Consider the following 20,705-nt stretch of genomic DNA (forward strand, 5'->3'; position numbering starts at 1 on the left):
TTTCAGGGAACGGCTGGTACTTACGTTGTCTGCGCTGCTGTGGATCCTGAAAGGTGTTCTGTTGGCACTGGGCGCTGAGCCAGGGGCAGGCGCTGGAAACAAAAGGGAGAGACAAAAAAATAAAGTCATTCAATGGGAATATTAATTGCTGCTCTTGTGGATTTTACAAAACACATAAACTGTTTTCTTTTTCTTTCTTAAAAAAAATGTGGATTGGCGCATGTCCCTTTTGCATGGAATATACAAGTAGTATGGGATTTACAGCCCAGTTACGGGACTCAGGATTAGCTGCGCTGGCATCTTTTGGGCATATTCTTCCTTTTAATGAATGAGCTTTTGCTGTTAATGAGGAACAATCGTTTGGCTAATGAGCTTTGAAACATTAAGAGAAAAGAGGTTTTTTCCGTTAATCGCTCTGGTGCGACTGCATGGATGGATTACAAAAGACAGCAATAGGAACGCAGTACAAAGGGGGGGACCTCTCCTGGAGTGGGAGAAGCACCGAGATGGGTGATGTGTCCCTGCGTCTTTCCTTCCTTCTCTCTTTCGCTCTCTCTGCCAACTGCTATGGGTTTCCATAACTCCGCAATCAAAGTGGATGGTCGGGAAGGATTATTACAAAGAGTGAAGCCTCCGCTGTTAATGTCTCCAGTGTTTAATCATCATACAGTAGAATGGTTTTATGCATATTTCATTTGCATATCATTAAACTGTGTTAGCGAGGGGCATTCAGAGCCAGGAGAAGTACAAAGTTGGGGAGAGAGGGAAGAAAAAAAGGTCCCTATGATGCTTATCTTCAAACAGGGACTTGTTCCATGATCTGTCTTCTACTTTTGCTAAAATCATTATGACTTGGAAACCTTTGAAGTTGGATACAACCTTGGATTCTTCTAATTCCTGCAGAGCAGTGTATTTTCAAAAACAGCAGAAATCTTCCTGCACTAGACAATTAAAGGAATATAAACTCCAGTGGGCTGAAACTAGAGCTCTTTGGGGAACGCAGTGGCAGAGGCTTCTACAAATACCAACACTTAAAAATATATAATAAACAGCATCATATAAGAAACAAAGAAAACGAAGACAAGAAATATTAACACATGGATTATATTTGTTTCTTTTGGGGGGTAATGAACTAAAGAGAATGAAGAAGCCATTGGTAATTTATCCATTCATTAATGAACAGTCACCTTTTTGTGTTTGTTTTTGTCCTTTCTTTTTGAAGAGGGATGTTGTTACTTTTGAAGCAATTAGTCAATTATTTTGTAGCTCTGATCTTTTCCCCCTGCACCCGACAGGAAAGAAAGGTGGTGGTTAGGGAATATGTGAGTATTGGGGGGGACTTGGTGGGGAGAGAAAGAATACAGTGAGTTCTTTGTAGATCTTATACATGCACAACATATTAATTGGGGGCTTTTAAAGCTCCCTCAATGGGCTATTTCATTCCTGGTAAAACAGCAGCTGGTTAGCCACTATTGGTGACTCTTCAAATATTACTTTATTTTTATTCTGTCGCTGTTGTTGTTGTCTTGTTTTGTTTTTCCTCAGTTAAGAATGAAAATGTAGTATCACCCCTTCTTTACTGAGTCTCTTCTCCATCTTCTTCACTCCAATTTCCAAACTGTAAAACAATGTTGGCTTAATACTGAATCCTGGTGCACAGTCTAACTGGCACAACTTGATTTGGAAATGAGATGCTGTTTTATATTTAAATTACCCCTGCTCCCCCCTTATCCTCCAAAGCTTTGTCTCTGTTATGAATATGCAGATGAGGCATGATGTGATTACACTGTACAATTACTCCTATCCATGGTGGTGTCAGGGGCTGCTAGAGAGACAGAGAGTCAGACAGCCTCCAAGCCAATACAGAGTTTTGTTTTCGGTATTTTTCCTATCTCCTTGGCACTGCGGCACATGCAGATGTCGCTGTTGTTCTTTATAAAGCCCTAATGATATGCAAAAGCATAACGATTTGGTTTGGATGCAAAGCATCAACGAAATATTATGGATGTCTTTAAGAAAGGGGGAGAGAAAATCCTGACTGAAGGAATGTCCACATAAATTATTTTTATTTAAATGAATTCAAAGGATGGGGTGAGGGCAAGTCAGACGGAGTCGCATGGAAAACGTGAATAATATTAATATGCATAAAGAATTCTCACCGAGGAGGAGAAGCTCCTCACTACAGCTCTGGGACAAACAGGTTCATTAGGAAACAGCTCAGAGCGACTACAGCATTTTGCTATTTCAATTTTTTTCCCTTATTTTAAATGAAGAGTCAGACAGATGTGTTTTCTTTGCATGGCAGCATTGAGATGGATCCAATCTGTGAAATTTGCTGCCCAAATAGCATTTCTAATGGAAACTGGAACTAAACAAGGGCACAGATATGGAAGGGAGGGGAGAAAAGAGAATAAAGGAAGAGGAGTATATTCAGAGCCACTGCATGGCATTTTTAGTACAGGAGGTTTTCAGAAACCATCTTTGCTTCTTTAGTCTCCCCTGTGGGCTCCTGATGTAGGGAGCTATCAGGGTATACCAAGATGAACACTGAGACAGGCCTTTCTAGGTCTGAGGCTGAGGAAAGCAGCGGCAACTTGGTGCCTGTCCCCCAGAGCTGTCTACAGTTGAGAAGCCAAAAGCACAGCTACTTCTAATTTGGGGATGCAGTAGAGTACCTACTGATCCAGGTATTTGTGAAAGATGGAATTCTTGGTGCTATCATAGCATACATTGCTAAAGAGCAGATGAAATCGGCTGCTTAAGGAGGCCTGATAATATTTATGTTGGTTAATTCTCATGATAATGATAACTGCAGTTGTCTATTATTTTCAGAATGTTAAAATTACCAGTGTGGCTTAATGCATGTTTACAATGAATAGAGAGGGACAAAGAGTGAATGAGCCTATTGGGTGGATTAAAAACTGATAAAATATTTGGACTATTACTCATGGTCTCCAAGGATTAACAAAGAAAGTCAAAGAAGCAGTAGTCGGAAAAAAAGAGATTTTGTTACTTCCCTTGGTCAGGTGGACAGAGTTCAAATTACTTTCATAATTCAGCTAAAAGAATTTTATACTTCTGTTGAAATTACATGAAGACATTTTTTATCTGATTACATATCTGCATAAATTTCTATTATGACATCATAATGTTGACCTGGAACTGGTCTGATCATAAGCATGTTCTAAATACTGTTGCTCTTCACCTATAATCTCTAAAACTTCCATTTGTAAGTTTCTTTTAAGACTCCCCCTCCAATAATTTCCAACTGTTACACGATTCTCAACTGTTGGTACAGTACAAAACTACAGAGTACAGTGAATTGTTGATTGTTTGGAGAATGGCTATTTAATCTAAATTATTCATATTTAACCTCTTATACTTTCCATCTCTGTTGCCAGAATTATGGATATAGAATTTTGAAAGAATACATGTAAAGAATTAAGCACAGTATCTGCATATAACAAGCTCTAAGTGTTAGATTTTATTACTACTATCATTACTATTATTACTTCAGTGTGTTGGTTACCATTTGAGAGAAATAAGGAAAAGAAAATAAAATTCAATCTTTACTTTTACTATCAAATAGCAATGCAGGTAAAAGGCTGAGTGGAAAAGCATTAAATAGATATTCATGGTGAACAGACTGTGAATGATCTGTAATCAGAAGTCAAACTACAGCTTATGTCAACACATAATAGACCCATGAAATGGTTCCATTAAAAATGTATGTATAATTCTGAAATTTTCATGTTGCATGACGTGAATAGTCTGATAAGAGTTCTATCGTGGTTAGTATGGAGGGTTTTGGGAACTGAAAGGTGCTCATTATTTAACTACAATGATGAAGCAATGCCAACTTTCAGTCTTTTTTTACAAAAATAAGTTATATTTTTGAATAAGTAATACATTACAATGAAGTATCAATAATTTAAATACTGTAGAAAGGAAAAGGTCTCTGTCTTTTCCCTCTTCTACCCATGAGTTCCTCACCCAACCCCCAAATAAGTAATCACTGTTACTGTTTTCTTGTTCATTCTACCAGCTATTAATATATTAAGAAGATATTAATATAGTCTCTCTCCTACATCTTACACAAATGATATTTTTACAAATATTCCTTAGAATTTTCTGTCAACACAATAAGTTCATTTGTGACTAGACAGCTTCATTTCCAGTAATCATGCCAATTATTCCTTTTTCCTTATTTCATTGGTGAGGACATCTAGTACGATGTTGAATAGAAGTAGTGATAGGTGAGTGTAAACATCCTTACCTTGTTCCCAATCTTAGGGGATGTCACTGTCTTGTTCATGGTCTTAGGGGAAGAAGAATTCAGCCTTTCATCACTAAGAATTATGCCCTTTATCACGTGAAAGAGGTTTCCTTCCATCCTTAGCTGCTAACAATTTTTTTAAAAAATCATGAATGGTTATCAAATTTTGTCAAATCATTTTCAGCCTCTATTGAAACAAATAACCGCTTAAAGCTGTGAGTATAGTGAATTACAATGACTGATTTTCATGTGCTAAACCAACCTGGCAATCCTGGGACAATGCCCCATTGATCATGACATATTAATCTTTTTGTATATTGCAATAATTGACCTGCTAACATTTTGTTAAGAATTTTTGAATCCATGTGCATGACAGACATTAGTCTATAATTTTTTGGGGGGTGTAATAACTTTGACATTGTTATCAGGGTCTTGCTAATAGCATAGAATGAGTTGGAGAGTGTCTCCCTCCTCTATACTCTGAAAAAGTTTGTATAAGATTATTATTTTGTCCTTAAATGTTAAATTCAGTTAACCAGTAAAGCTATGAGGCATGGGGATTTCTTTGTGGACAGTTTTTATATAACAAATTCAATTTTTCTTTTTCTTTTTTTTTTTTTGAGACAGAGTCTTACTCAGGCTAGAGTGCAGTGGCATGATCACAGCTCACTGCAGCATCAACTTTCTGGGCTCAAGTGATCCTCCCACCTCAGCCTCCTGAGTAGTTGGGACTACAAGTGTATGCCACCACACCTGGCTAATTTGTTTTTATTTTTATTTTTGTACAGACAGGGTCTCACTTTGTTGCCCAGGCTGGTCTTGAAGTCCTTGCCTCAAGCGATCCTCCTGCGTCAGCCTCCCAAAGTGCTGGTATTACAGGTGTGAGGCAGCCTACAAATTCAATTTTAGAAAAATGATCTTGGACTATTCAGATTTCTAATTTATGTTAATTTTGGTAAGCTGGGGTTTTCAAAGAATTTGTCTGTTTCATCTTAGTTATCAAATTGATTGGAATACAGTTGTTCATAATATCCTATCATCCTTTTTCTTATCTGTCAGAATTTTGGTGATGTCCTTATTTCATTTGTGATATTGGTGATTTGTTTTTTTCCTTGATCAATTTTATTAATCAATTTTATTAATCTTTTCAGACAATCAATCTGATTGTTAATTTTTTTATTTCAACTCTCAATTTTATAATATCCTTTCTTCTCTTTACTCCAGGTTTAATGTGCTTCTGTTTTTCTAGATTCGTAAGGCAGAATCTTAGATAATTTTACACTTTACTTCCTATAACAGATGTGTAAAGTGATATATTTTCCTCTAACAACTGCTTTAGCGCATCACACACATTTTCATAGGATGTGTATTCATCCTCATTTGAGATTAAAAAAAAAATTTCCCTTGTCATTTTTTATATGTGTTAAGTATATTGTTTAATTTCTAAATATTTGGGTTTTTTTTCTAGGTATCTTATTACTATAAATTTCCAACTTAATACCACTGTTTCAGGGAAAATATTCTATGTAATTCCAACTCAAGACTTGTATGCCCCAACATAAAGTCTATCCTTCTGAAATTCCATGTGCATTTGAGAAGAATCCACTGTTGTTCTGCTGTTGTTGATTTTCTCAGTTAAACATTTGATTTCCATTCAGTTAATTTTTGTTCTTATTATTTTTTGCCTACTTTCTTTGGGCTTCATTTTACATTTTGTTTCTAGTTTCTTGATGAGATATTTATATCATGATTTTTCAGCCTTTTTTTCCTTTTAAACATGTATTTAAAGGTTATATATTTTCCTCTAGGAACAGCTTTAGATACAACCCCAGGTTTTCACATCATGTTTTGATTATCTGTTGGTTCAAAATACTTCCTAATTTATACCATAGTTTCCTCTTTTGCCTATAGGCTATTGGATTCTGTCTTTTATCCAGTCTAACAGCTTGTCTTTTAACTGCAAAATTGAGTCAATTTATATTTAACATAATTACTGATATATTTTGCATTATATACATATTATCTTATTGTTTCCTATCTGTTCTACCTGGTTTATGTTCTTTAAATTATTTTTTGCATCATTTATAATTAATCAAGTCCTTTTCTTATTACATTTTTTCTCTTTTAGTTTGATAGTAACACATTATTTTACTATTAAGTGGTACCCTAAATATTGCAACATACATCTCTGACTCACTATAGTCTATTATAAATTAGTACTTTTGTCACTTCCCAGACAATGCTAGAACTGAAATTGGTATTGTTTTGTTTACTTCCTCCCACCTTTTGTTATTATTGACATGCATGTTATCATTCATATATTTTAAGTCTTGCAAGATATTTTCATTTTTCTATTTTGCAGTCAAGATTCATTCAGACTCACTCACATATACACCTTATGCACTGCTCTGTGTTTCTTCTTCCATTTTGACATTCCCTTCTGAGGTCATGTTTCTTCTACCTAAATAGCTCCCTTTGGTGTTTCTTTTAGGTTGGGTACGCTGCTGATAAGTTCTCTCAGTTTTTGTTTTCCTATAGTTATTTTCATCTCCAATTTTCAAGTATATTTTCACGGAGCACAGAATTCTAGATTGGCAGTTATTTTCTGTCTGCTTTTAAAAGATGTCATTCCATTGTCTTTTGAACTCCATCATTTCGTTGAGAAGTCAGCTGTCAGTCTTATTGCTGCTTCCTTCAAGTAGCATGTCTTCTTTTTTTGTCTTCACTTAAGATTTTCTCTTTCAACTTCAGAAGTTTTACTAATGTGCCTAGGTGTGATTTTCTTTGTATTTATCTTGCCTGGGATATCTATGGCTTAATATCTTTCCCCTTTTTGGAAACTGTTAGTCCTTAGCAGTTTGAAAATTACCTACTGCAATCTTTTTTTACCTTGTAGGATTCCAATTACACATATATTAAATATTTTCAATGTATCTCCTATGGGCTTTATGCTGTTTGTTTTCCAGCCTTTTATCCCTTCATGTTTTGGTTTCAGCATTTTTTAACTGATCTATCATACTCAACAATTCTCTCTTTATTTCCAATCTGCTATTAAGCCTATTTATAAATGCCTTCATTTAAGTTGCTGTATTTTTCAGTTCTTGAATATACATTTAATTCTTCTTTTGTAAGCTGCAGTTCTTTTGTTCTCCAACGTATTTTCATTTTAGAGCTATTTAAGAGCCATATCTGATAAGTATATCTGATCCACTTCACTGTGGATCTGTTTCTGCTGTCTGCTTTTCTACCCCCTTTTGGTCTTGTGTTTTGCTATTCCTAGAAAGTACTGAATGGATGCCAGACATTGTGTGTGAAAAATTTTAGAGGTTCTGGAAGATATCTTCTTTTGAAGAAAAATTACCATATCCCCTGGGAGGTAGCAGGATAGAACAAGGGCAGATTACCTCAATCCAATAAAAGAGTAAATTGGCTTGAAGCTAGGTTATAGTCTTTTTAAGACTCACGTTGCATTTGGTTCATCTCATCTCTTAGGTCCCATTTCCTTGACAGACCCTGACCCCTGATTTTTGTCTTCCCAGCAATATGAGATTACTGAAAGCTCTACTGGGCTTTCAGTAGATTACTCCTTAGGATCTTATTCTGGAAAAGACAAACTGAAACTCTGAGCTATACTCTTATTATAAAATCTCTCTGAAATAATACCATCAAAAAAGGAAGTGATGACATTTGTTCTCTGTGAACCTGTATTTATTTCTAGTAATGAAATTGAGAATAATTTCTCCTCTCATTAAGACTTTTGGCATCTCTCCCAAACTGCATTTTTTTTTTTTTAATCTGCAATTCCTTAAGCTCAGCTGCAGATGTAATTCTTCAGGATCAATGGCAAATTATCATGGTACCTATGAAAATAATAAGTCTGGGATAGGAGACTTGAATTCCAATAATGAGTTGTTCTCTTTTAATCTCTGTGACTGATCCTGTGCTGCAATCCTCACTAATCAATGCTAGTTTTGTCCTTTCCTACCCTAAAGGCTATTCTTCTTGACAGAGAAAGAGAATCTGAAGAATAATTCTCTCTCTCTCCCCTTCCTTCTCTCACTTTTAGTAATCTCTCTCTCTCTCTTTATTTACTTTTTGAGATACAGTCTCTGTCATCCGGGCTAGAGTGCAGTGGTGCAATCTCGGCTCACTGCAACCTCCACCTTCAGGGTTCAAGTGATTCTTGTGTCTTGGCCTCCCAAGTAGCTGGGATTACAGGCACACATTGCCACGCCTGGCTAATTTTTGTATTTTTAGTAGAGATGAGGTTTCACCATATTGGCCAGGCTGGTCTCAAACTCCTGACCTCAAGCGATCCACCTGTGTAGGCCTCCCAAAGTGTTGAGATTACAGGTATGAGCCACTGTGCCCAGGCCTCATTTAGTAATCTCTTAACAGGACATGAAAATCCTGCAGCGCAAGTCTCTTTCTTTTACTTTTCCCTAGAAGCAACCCACAAATTCTTGCCCTTATATCTTAAATATAATCATTTATATCTAAATTTAATATGAAATCACATTGGTCTTTACATTTCCCCCTTCCCCATTTCCTGAAAAGTGGGGGTATTATTTTATTCATCAATTACAGACAAACACACTGCTACTTTAAAGACTGGTTGCAATATAAGCAATAAGTCAATAACCATATAATGTGATTTATGTTAGGTGCAATTTTAGTGTTATTTTGTTATTTCCATTTTTTTTAGCTTTCTTCTTCTTTTTTTTTTTTTTTAAAGACTATGTCTATGAAGTTATATTTACCCATTATCTGAATGTTTTCAAAATCTGCCTCATAAAGCCTATGGTAACACTGTCCAAAAGAGCTTTCGGAAACTATGGAAATGTGATTTCTAATAGGGTAACCAATAGCTAGTACAATGGACCAAATCTTTCATTTAATTTTAATTTATTAAATTTAAATAGTCACATGTGGCTAGGGGTGAACTTATTGGACATGTAGCTATATAATATGTCCAATATTCACCAGTCCTGGCTATTTTGCCTTAATATTGAATGGCTACTTTCTTTAAGAGTTCTAATTGTTTTTAACCTATAAGTTCTTAGGTGTTGATCAAAATTAGGTTCAAATAGTTTCCCTATCATTTCTTTCATCTATTGAGGATGCAGATTATTAGCAAGGCAGAGCAAAAATATGTCCAAAATTCGACTTTTAGTAAAACCGATTTTGAGAATGCATTTGAATAGCTGACACACATGATTATTATATCCTGAGTCTATACTTTTTAAAAGGATCTGAATCAGGATTTCTAGAAATATTACTACTTATTTGACCAAGCAAATTATAGCATATCCTTTTGAAGCAATTACTTCTAATCTCTATTTTTATGCTTACCCAGGTGCTTTCTATCATGTTTCCTCTCAAATTCTGCTCCCAACTGCCATTGTATAGTCACTTATGAATGCCGTGTCTAGTCAAGAATGCAATCTCATGAAACAGAATGGAACTAAATGGCCAACTTTGAGATTAACACAAAACTTGTAACTAATTATTACAATGCTTATATGTGCAGATAGATACATACATAATGCATGTATTTTATAGATTTGCATGAAGTAGAAACAGCATTTTCCAGAAGGATAAAATAAATGATTAAATTTGAAGAATTCAGTGTAAAGAAGTTAGTTTTATGAAGTGAGGGATGTCCTATATTAAGAATTAATTACAGGCTGGGTACGGTGGCTCACACCCACAATCCTAATACTTTGGGAGGCCATGGCAGGCGGATCACCTGAGGTCAGGAGTTTAAGACCAGGCCTGGCCAACATGATAAAACCCCGCCACTGCTAAAAATACAAAAATTAGCCGGGTGTGGTGGCACATGCCTGTAATCTCAGCTACTCAGGAAGCTGAGGCAGGAGAATCTCTTGCACCTAGGAGGCAGAGGCTGCAGTGAGCCAAGATCACGCCACTGCACTCCAGTCTGAGCAACAGAGCAAGACTCTGTGACGAAAAAAAAAAAAAAAAGGCCGGGCATGGTGGCTCACACCTGTAATCCCAGCACTTTAGGAGGCCGAGGCAGGCAGATCATGAGGTGAGGATATCAAGACCATCCTGGCTAACATGGTGAAACCCCATCTCTACTAAAAATACAAAAAATTAGCTGGGCGTGGTAGCACGCACCTGTAGTCCCAGCTACTTGGGATGCTGAGGCAGGAGAATCGCTTGAACCCAGGAGGCGGAGGTTGCAGTAAGCAGAGATCATGCCACTGCACTCCAGCCTGGGTGACAGAGCAAGACTCAGTCTCAAAAAATAAATAAGTAAATAAATAAAAAATAAGAATTACAGAAGAAATTTAAAAGTTTCCATTGGTCTTAAAAAAATAAAGAATAGCATTTAACAGAGAGAATCAGATGCTATCTGAAAGTAAGTGAGACTATAGAAATAACATGTGGACTCTCATAATATCTCCCAAAATTGAGTATTGTGCAATATGTGTGTTCAATGCATATATGAAATATATGAATTGACTTCTAGATAGGCATTTAAATATTTTTCTAATGAAATATGTTTGTCCATATTTTAGTGGATATCAATGTGAAGGGATGATAGTTCAGGCTTTGGAAGAATACAGACCTAGGAATTCTGTAATATATAGCTCTAATTATGATGTTTCCTGGCCTCAAAAATAAGCAGCTTTCCCATGATGTCTTTTTGATAGTATTTCAAGAGATTAAAGGTGTCAGTCAACATTATTTAAGAATGTCCTCCTATAAAAACTTTAATTGTAAAAAATTTAAGATTTGAAACAGATAATTAGAGAATTAGTCACGTTACAAATTTCTTTACTTGTTATAGGCTTCACCCAGAATTAATAAGCCTCTTTGGGCATTAAAAATAGTATTATGTTTTTACTTTTTTTTTGTAAAATTACTTACAAATTTTCAGGAATTTTTTTTATCACACAGAATAAGATATACCTGTCTTTGGGATAAAAATGCATAACTATCAACACAGTATATTATAATAAAAGTGCTTCATATTCATTACCATTATAATTATGCCTTACATTTGTCCAGGACTTTACAATGTACAAAGCACTTTCATATACACTGTTTCTTTTAAAAGAAAGGCATCACAAGAAAGTGAACTGATACTATTTTTTTTCAATGAATAGTGACACTCTTAAAATGGAGATAGAAGCCATGCCTATCACGTTATAACAACAACAACAACAACAACAACAACAAAACACATTTTGCTGAGCTTCTCAAAAGGAGGTATGGCAAAGCATAGGTTCTGGAATCAACAGGACATATAATGGGATCCTAATTTTACTTACTTACTAGCTGTGTGACTTTGAGCAAGCTACTTAACTTGTCTGTACTTCATTTTCCTCATCTGTGAATCCAGAATTTGGACCTCATAGAGTCAGATTAAATGAGAAACATTTTACATATCCTAAAGCAACACATAGAATTGCTATGATACTAGGTATATAGTGGGAACTCAATAAATAAAGATGATAATGAAAATAATGTTACTTTTATTATTAAGATGATCTATTCTTTTTCACTGATCTTCATAATCTTTCAATAAAACATACTATACAAAGTAAATAATTAGATACGACAATGACTGATCTTAGATCATAGATCAGGTGAGGAAGAAAGGTGAAAGTCTATTTTGGAAGCAGATGAGACAGTACACCATGGCAAATGGAACTCATTAGAAAAAATCGAGGTTACACCTAAACTAGTTTAAATTTATGATATTTAAACAGGGTAGAAAGCAATACTAACGGCATCACAGGCAATTTTGCTTTAGGAAGAGTAAAATGGAAGCCCGTTTGTGATGTGAATGTTAAATGAAAGAAAACAGAATCATATCTGTAAAATAAGAAGTAATATCATATAAAGTGAAGAGGGGTACAGGGAACATGAGGCTAGAATAGTTTAATTTGTATAAGCATATTAGCTCACTTAGATTGATCATACAAGGATAAAAGATTGACCTGCAGTTTGGCATAAAAAAACTCTCTGCTCCTAAGCAAAAGACCCTAATGAGTCTCCTTACAAATGTGTGCTGTCAGTTAAACAAGGAGTCTCGACTTAAAGTGTTTACTGCTTAAAGTAGCCCATCTCTATTATTATATAAACAACTGAAATTATAGGCCCTATTTACATAAAGTTAATATCATGTTTGCATTAACAACATTTGCTGATTTTTGAATTTGTTTTGAAGTTCTTCTTTCAGAGTGGAACATTTACTCAGAAAATTAACATTATTTAGGGCCTATTGCAGGCATACCTCAGAGATATTGCAGGTTTGGTTCCATACCACCATAATAAAGTTAATATTGCAATATAGTGAGTAGCATGAATTTTTTTTGTTTCCCAGTGCATATAAAAGTTATGTTTACACTATACTGTATAGTCCAGTAAGTGTACAATAACATGTCTGAAAAATGTACATACCTTAATTTGAAGGACCTTATTGCTAAAAATTGCTACCAATCATCTAAGGCTTCAGTGAATCATAATCTTTTTGCTAGAGAAGGGTCTTGTCTTGATGTCAATGGCTGCTGACTGATCAGGGTGGGGGCTGCTGAAGGTTGGGGTGGCTGTGGCAGTTCCTTTTCTTTTTTCTTTTCTTTTTTTTTTTTTTTTAGACAGAGTCTTGCTCTGTCTCCCAGGCTAGAGTGCAGTGGCACAATCTCAGCTCCCTGCAACCTCCGCACCCAGGGTTCAAGCAATTCTTGCGACTGGACTGTGGCAGTTTCTTAAAATGAGACAACAACAAAGTCTGCTGTGTCAATCGACTCTTCTTTTCATGAAAGATTTCTTTGTAGCATGTGTGCTGTTTGACAGCATTTTCCCTATAGTATGATGTCTTTCAAAATTGGACTCAATCCTCTCAAATCCTGTTGCTGCTTTGTTAACAAAATTTATATATTATTCTAAAACCTTTGTTGTCAATGTCAACAATGTTCACAGCAGACTCCATCTCAAGATGGAGTAGATTCCACGTTAAGAAACCACTCTTTGTTTATTCATAAGAAGCAACTCCCTATCCATTCAAGTTTTATCATGAGATTACAACAATGCAGTCACATCCTCAGGCTCCACTTCTAATTCTAGTCCTCTGGCTATTTCCACTATGTCTGTAGTTACTTCTTCCATTGAAGTCTTGAACCCGTCACAGTTATCCAAGAGGGGTGGAATCAACTTTGCCCAAATTCCTGTTAATGTTGACATGTTGATTTTCTCCCATAAATGACAAATGTTCTTAATGACATCTAGAATGGTGACTCCTTTCCCACAGGTTTTCAATTTACTTTGCTAAGATTCGGCAGAGGAACAGCTATCTATGGCAGCTATAACCTTATAAAATGCATTTCTTAAATAATAAGACTTCAAAATCAAAATGACCCCATGATCCATAGGCTGCAAAAGATATGCTCTATTAGCAGGCATGAAAACAACATTAATATCGTTGTATATCTCCATCAGAATTCTTGGATGTTGGATGACTAGGTGCATTGTCAAATAGCAGGAATATTTTGAAAGGAATCTTTTTTTCTGAGCAGTAGGTCTCAACGGTTAGCTTAAAATATTCAGTAAACCATGCTGAAAGCAGATGTGCTGTCATGTAGGTTTTGTTATTCCATTTACAGAGCACAGGCAGAGTAGATTTAGCATAATTCTTAAGGGCCCCAGGATTTTTGGCATGGTAAGTGAGCATTGGCTTCAACTTAAAACTACCAGCTGACCCTAACAAGAGAATCAGCCTGTCCTTTGAAGCTCTGAAGCAAAGCATTAACTTCTCCTTTCTGGCTATTAAAGTTGCAGATGGCATCTTCTTCCAATAGAAGGCTATTTCCCCTACATTGAAAATCTGTTGTTTAGTGTAGTCACTTTCATCAATTATCTTAGCTAGATATTCTGGGTAACTTGCTGCAGCTTTACCATCAACACTTGCTGCTTCATCTTGCACTTTTATGTTATGTAGATGGCTTCTTTCCTTAAACCTCATGAACTAACCACTGTGAGCTTTAAACTTTTCTTCTCCAACTTCCTTGCCTCTCTCGGCCTTCACAGAATTGAAGAGTTAGGGCTTTGCCCTGGATTAGGCTTTGGTTTAAGGGAATGTTGTGGCTAATTTGCTCTATTCAGACCACCAAAACTGTCTCCATTATCAGCAATGAGGCTGTTTCACTTTCACTACTTCACTGGAGTAGCATTTTTAATTTCCTTCAAGAATTTTTCCTTTGCACTCACACTTGGCTAAGTGTTTAGTGCAAGAGGTCTAGCTTTTGACCTATCTTCACTTTTTACATGCCTTCCTCACTAAGCTTAATCATTTCTAGTTTTTTATTTAGAGCGAGAGATATGTGACTTTTTTTTTCACTTGAACACTTTTTAGAGGCCATTGTTGGGTTATAAATTGGTCTAACTTCGATATCGTTGTGTCTAACATCCATATTGTCTTAGGGAACAGGGAGGCCTGAAGAGAGCAACAGAGATGGGGGAATGCCCAGTTGGTCAAGCAGTCAGAATACACACAACATTGATAATTTAAGTTAGCCATCTTATATGAGCATAGTTCATAGCATCCCAAAACAATTACAATAGTAACATCAAAGATCACTGACCACAGAACACCATAATAGACTGAAAAGTTTAAAATATGGAGAGAATTAACAAAATGTGACACAAAGTGAGCACCACAGACTTGCTCACCCAGGGTTGCCACAAATCTTCAATTTGTTAAAAAAAAAACAACAAAAAACACAATATCTGTGAAGTGCAGAGGAGGGTAATAAAACAAAGTAAGCCTGTATATGTCAGGTGTTCGTATAAACTGCCTAATTTTTATGCCCATATTACAGGTAAAAAAGGGTAGGTGAAAAGCTTAAAGTAATAGCTAATACATCGCAGAAGTAGCATAAAAATCAAGATTTTAAAACTTGGAAACAAATGTTCTATCCCCACTCTCCCCATGATTTTTCCAAGACCAAATGTACCTGATTAATGGTAGCACTGAAGAAATGTTATTTCTTCTGGTTTCTCCAATTTTTCCTCCCTGCCTTAGCACAACAGAGTTTACAATTTGTAGGGTTTTATAAATTACATTGAAATACCATAGAAAAATAATAGTAGCTTGCTTGAAAACACACTAACAGCTGTGCAGGGCGCACAACAAGCACTCAATAAGCATCTGACTTATCCAACTTAAAAAATGAGTCATTAAATATTGAAAAATTATTTCATGGCACAGAAAGCACATCAGCCAACATTAAAAAATAAAGTACACAGTTATAAAGATGGTGTTGGTATATTATCCCTGACTATTTTTTATGATTCCCCTAGACAAAGGATGTCGAGCAAAGAGGGAACCATATTTGTTCATTGTAAACACTTAGTCTAGAGATTTAAAGGCTGTTTTGCACACTGAGTCTATAGAGAGACAGGCGATTGCTCTCTGTCACAATTTCAAAGTCCATCTTCTTTACCTCATCAATTTGCAGCTTAGTAAGGGTGAGGATGAGGGAAGAGTTATATTGTACTCCCAGAAGTAAGGGGCTGTTTTCCTGCCTGTCATTCTACCAACCTCCCAGAATAAATTGCTACTTAGAAAAAGGAAAGTCAAACATTTGTGAAACATATTGCTATTTAGAAAAAAAGAGAATTGTTTTGCAAATAGTAGCACTATTAAAAGAGCAGAGAGAGAATAGCATCAGTCATTTTATATTACATATAAGCAGTTTATTAAAGAATTAAATATTTATAGACTATAAAGCAAGCAGGCGATGAGTCGCAAACAGCTTGCTGAGAAGTACATTATAAAACAATGAGCCTGTCAGTGATTGATAAAGAATGGAGAGCGCAAATGCTTTATAAATTCCCTAAGTTAGCTATGAGTTTCCAGACCAGAAGAATAGGACACAGTAGCCAGCAATGTCACACCAACTCTAGCTGATGTATATGCCAAAAGCTTTCAGTGAACAAAAAGTACACTTCTCTTTGATCCTTCCACCTCCATCTAATGTAGCGGAAAGAGCTGCAAAGCACAGAGAACTGCAAGGGCTTTATGGATGCTCACTTCCAAGTTAATAGATGTTAGATTTAGATATCCATATAACTCATTTTATTTTTTTCTGACTTTTTTCTTATTAGTTAATAAAGTCTATATAATTTCAAAGAAAGATATCCCCCTTCTTTTCAGAATCATATACATTAGAGACCAGATCGCCTAATCTAATTCTATCAGTTTAGAGCGAAAGCAACTAGGACTTAAAGGTGTAAAGTTACTGATCCAAGTTCACACAGCTGGTTAATACCAGAATTAAGATTAAAACTTGGGTCTCCTATCTCCTTGATCAATATTCTTCCCATAATATCACCTTCTTTCCCCAATCCCTTTTTAAAATGAAAATTCTGAGGTTTTGCTATTCATAACCATCATCAGTTAGAAATTGTGAATTCTTTCTCTCATAAAATTATATTTCAATTCAGTTTAGATGATGATTTTAGGAGAAAAAAAGCTTTAAGTGGATAAAACTTTAATCTATATATTCTCTGAGAGAAACAAAATATAATCTGCCTCTCCATAGTCGTTCTAGAGTTTGAGATAATAGGATGCTATTAAGAAAATGTTGGCTCTTTCTTGAGGAAAGGCTTTCTTTTATGCATTAACTACCTGGGAGGATGAATTTTCATTCTTTATGAGAATGACTGGTCGAGACCTAAAGGTGTTCATAATCTTAAATGCCAAAAGAAGTCATCTCTCCTTGACTTTGTGAGTCATAGCTTCTATGTGTTCTGGATACAGTACTTTGGAATTCCATCCTTTTCTATTCTCTGTCTTCAAATTTAAACAGTCATCTGGTTTCCATATAATTGAGCTTGAAGTTCCACTTGCAAACTCGACAGAGACATATTGTGAGTCAAATAAAATTATGAATCAAATCCTTTGTACCTTGTACAGACGCTAAAGCACTGAGTAGTAGAAATCAAACCACTGATGCCCCTGCTCATAACCCTACCATTTTTTTTTGGTAATACTTGAATTTCTATGAAACTATATACAACCAGAAAATCTATCTGATTACATTAGATGCTTCTTTTTAACTTTATTGAGGCATGGTTGGCATATAAAAAGCTGCGCATACTTAATGTATACATCTCAATGAGTTTGAGAAGAATTATACACCCAAGAAACGACTACCATTATCAAGGTCATAAGCATATCCATCACTTCCTCAAGTTTTCTCATGCCTGCTTTACCATTATTATTGTTGTTATTGTTTTTGGTGTGTGTATGTTAAGAACACTTAACATAAGATCTACTCTCCTAGCAAATTTGCCTACGGGCATCATGTTATATGGTAGATCACCATAACTTACTGATTTTGTATAAGTGAAACTTTGTACCCATTAACCATAACCTCCCAGTTTTGCCCTCTCCACAGCCTGTGGCAACCATCATTCTACTCTCTGCTTCTGTAACTTCAACTTCTAAAGATTCTACATGTAAGTGAGATTACACAGTATTTGTCTTTCTGTGCCTGGATTACTTAGCATAATGCACCCCAGGTCCACCCATGTTGTTACTGACAGGATTTTCTTCTTCTTCTTCTTCTTTTTTTTTGTTAAGGCTGAATAATACTACATTGTATTTGTATGTCATAATTTATCTATTCATCTGTTGGACATTTAAATTGTTTCCACATCTTGACTATTGTGAATCATGCTGCAATGAAGATGGAAGTGCAAATATCTCTTGGACACTGGTTTCATTTCCTTTAGATATATACCCAGAAATGAGATGGCTGGGTCATATGGCAGTTCTATTTTTTAATTTTTTCAGAAAATTCCATAATATTTTCCATAATAGCTGTACCAGTATACATTCTCACTAACAGTATACAAGGATTCCCTTTTCCCCATATCCTTGCCAACACTTGTCATTTGTTGTTTTTTTTGTAATAGCCATCTTTTTTTTAAATTATACTTTAAGTTCTGGGATACATGTGCAGAATGTGCAGGTTTGTTACATAGGTATACACGTGCCATGGTGGTTTGCTGCACCCATCAACCCATCATCTACATTAGGTATTTCTCCTAATGCTATCCCTCCCCTAGTCCCCCACCACCAGACAGGCCCCAGTGTATGATATCCCCTTCCCTGTGTCCATGTGTTCTTATTGTTCAACTCCAACTTATGAGTGAGAACATGCAGTGTTTGGTTTTCTGTTCTTGTGTTAGTTTGCTGAGAATAATGGTTTCCAGCTTCATCCATGTCCCTGCAAAGGACATGAACTCATCCTTTTTTATGGCTGCGTAGTATTCCATGGTATATATGTGCCACATTTTCTTTATCTATTATAATAGCCATCTTAACAGGTGTTAGGTGATAGCTCATTGAAGTTTTGATTTGCATTTCCCTTATAATTAGTGGTGTTGAGCATTTTTTCATACACCTGAAAAGTTATTTGTATGTTATCTTTGGAGAAATGTTTATGCAGGTCCTTTGCCTATTTCATTCTTGCTATCCATTGTGCTATTTCCTTGTACATTTTAGATATTAGCCCCCCTTTTTTGATAAAGAGTTTCACTCTGTTGCCTAGGCTGGAGTGCAGTGGTGTGATCTTGGCTTACTGCAGCCTCTACATTCCCAGGCTCAGGTGATCCTACCACAGCCTCCCGAGTAGCTGAGATTACAGGCATGCACCACTATGCCGGGATAATTTTTGTTTTTCTTACAGAGACAAGGTTTCACCACATTGCCCAGGCTGGTCTCAAACTCCTGGACTCAAGTGATCTGCTTGCCTTGGCCTCCAAAAGTGCTGGAATTACAGGTGAGCCACTGCACCCAGCTACCCTTTATCTGATATATGCTTTGCAAATCTTTTCTCCCAATCTGTAGGCAGCCTTTTCATTTTGTTGATTGTTTCTTTTGCTGTGCAGATGCTTTTTAGTTTGATGCGGTCCTACTTATTTTTGCTTTGTTGCCTGTGCTTTTGGTGTCATATCCAAAAGATAATTGCCAATACCAATGTCAAGGAGCTTTTATCTTATGTTTTATTCTGGGAGTTTTATAATTTCAGGTCTTATGTTTATGTCTTAAATCCATTTTGAGTTGATTTTTGTGTATAGTGTAATATAAAGGTCTAATTTCATTCTTTTTTCATGTGGATATCCATTTCCCGAACACCATTTATTGAAGAGACTAATTTTTTTTTCCTGTGGTGTATTCTCAGCACCCTTGTGAAAAATTAGTTTACTACATATATGTGGGTTTATTTTTGGGCTCTTAATTCTGTTCCTCTGGTCTATGCATCTGTTTTTATGCCAGCACTAAATGCTGTTTTGATTACTATAGCTTTGTAACATAATTTGAAATTAGGAAGGGTGATATCGCCAGCTTTGCTCTTGCTCAAGATTGCTTTGACTATTTGGGGCATTTTGTGCTTCCAAGTGAATTTTGAGATTGGGTTTTTATTTCTGTGAAAAATGTCATTGAAATTCTGATAGGGATCACACTGAATTTTACATTTTAACAATATAAATTCTTCCAATCCATAAACATGATATATCTTTCATTTTCTTTGAGATATCTTTTCATTTCTTTGCATCTACCTCAATTTCTTTAATCAGTATTTTATTGTACTACAATACAATGTAGTACAATACAATGTACAATACAATGTAGTATAATAAATACAGGTGAACACATCTTTCACCTCCTTGGTTACATTTATACCTAAGTATTTTATTCTTTTTTGATGTTATTGTAAATGGAATTGTTTTCTTAATTTCTTTTCCAGAAAATTTGTTGTTAGTGATATAAATACAACTCTATTAATTCCAGCAACTTTATTAATTTTATTAGTTCTAACAACTGTTTGGTGGATTCTTTAGAATTTTTTTTTTTTTTGAAATAAGGTAAAGTTATCTACACACAGAGACAATTTTGCTCTTCTCTTTCTGATTTGGATGGATTTTTTCCCTCTAACTGCTTTAGCTAGGACCTCCAGGCACTGTGTTGAAAAGAAGTGGCAAGAGTGGGTATCCTTGTCTTGTTCCTGATCTTGCAGGAAGCCTTTCAGTTTTTCATCACTGAGTAGGATGCTAGCTTGGGCTTGTCATACATGGCTTTTATTATGTTGTAGTACAATCATTCTATACCTAGTCTATTGAGAGGTGTTTTTTTTTTTTAAATCAAGAAATCATGTTGAATGTTATCAAATGCTTTCTCTGCATCTATTGAGATGATCATATGATTTTTATATTTCATTCTGTTAATGTGGTATATTACTTTTACTGATCTGTGTAGGTTGAACCGTGACTGGATCCCAAGGATGAATCCCACTTGACAATGGCATATAATCTTTTAAATGTGCTGTAAAATTTAGTTTACTAGTTTTGTTTTTAGTATTTTCACATCTATGTTCGTTACAAATAT

This window comes from Nomascus leucogenys, chromosome 2 (assembly GCF_006542625.1).
Source record: "Nomascus leucogenys isolate Asia chromosome 2, Asia_NLE_v1, whole genome shotgun sequence".
Lineage (NCBI taxonomy): Eukaryota > Metazoa > Chordata > Mammalia > Primates > Hylobatidae > Nomascus > Nomascus leucogenys.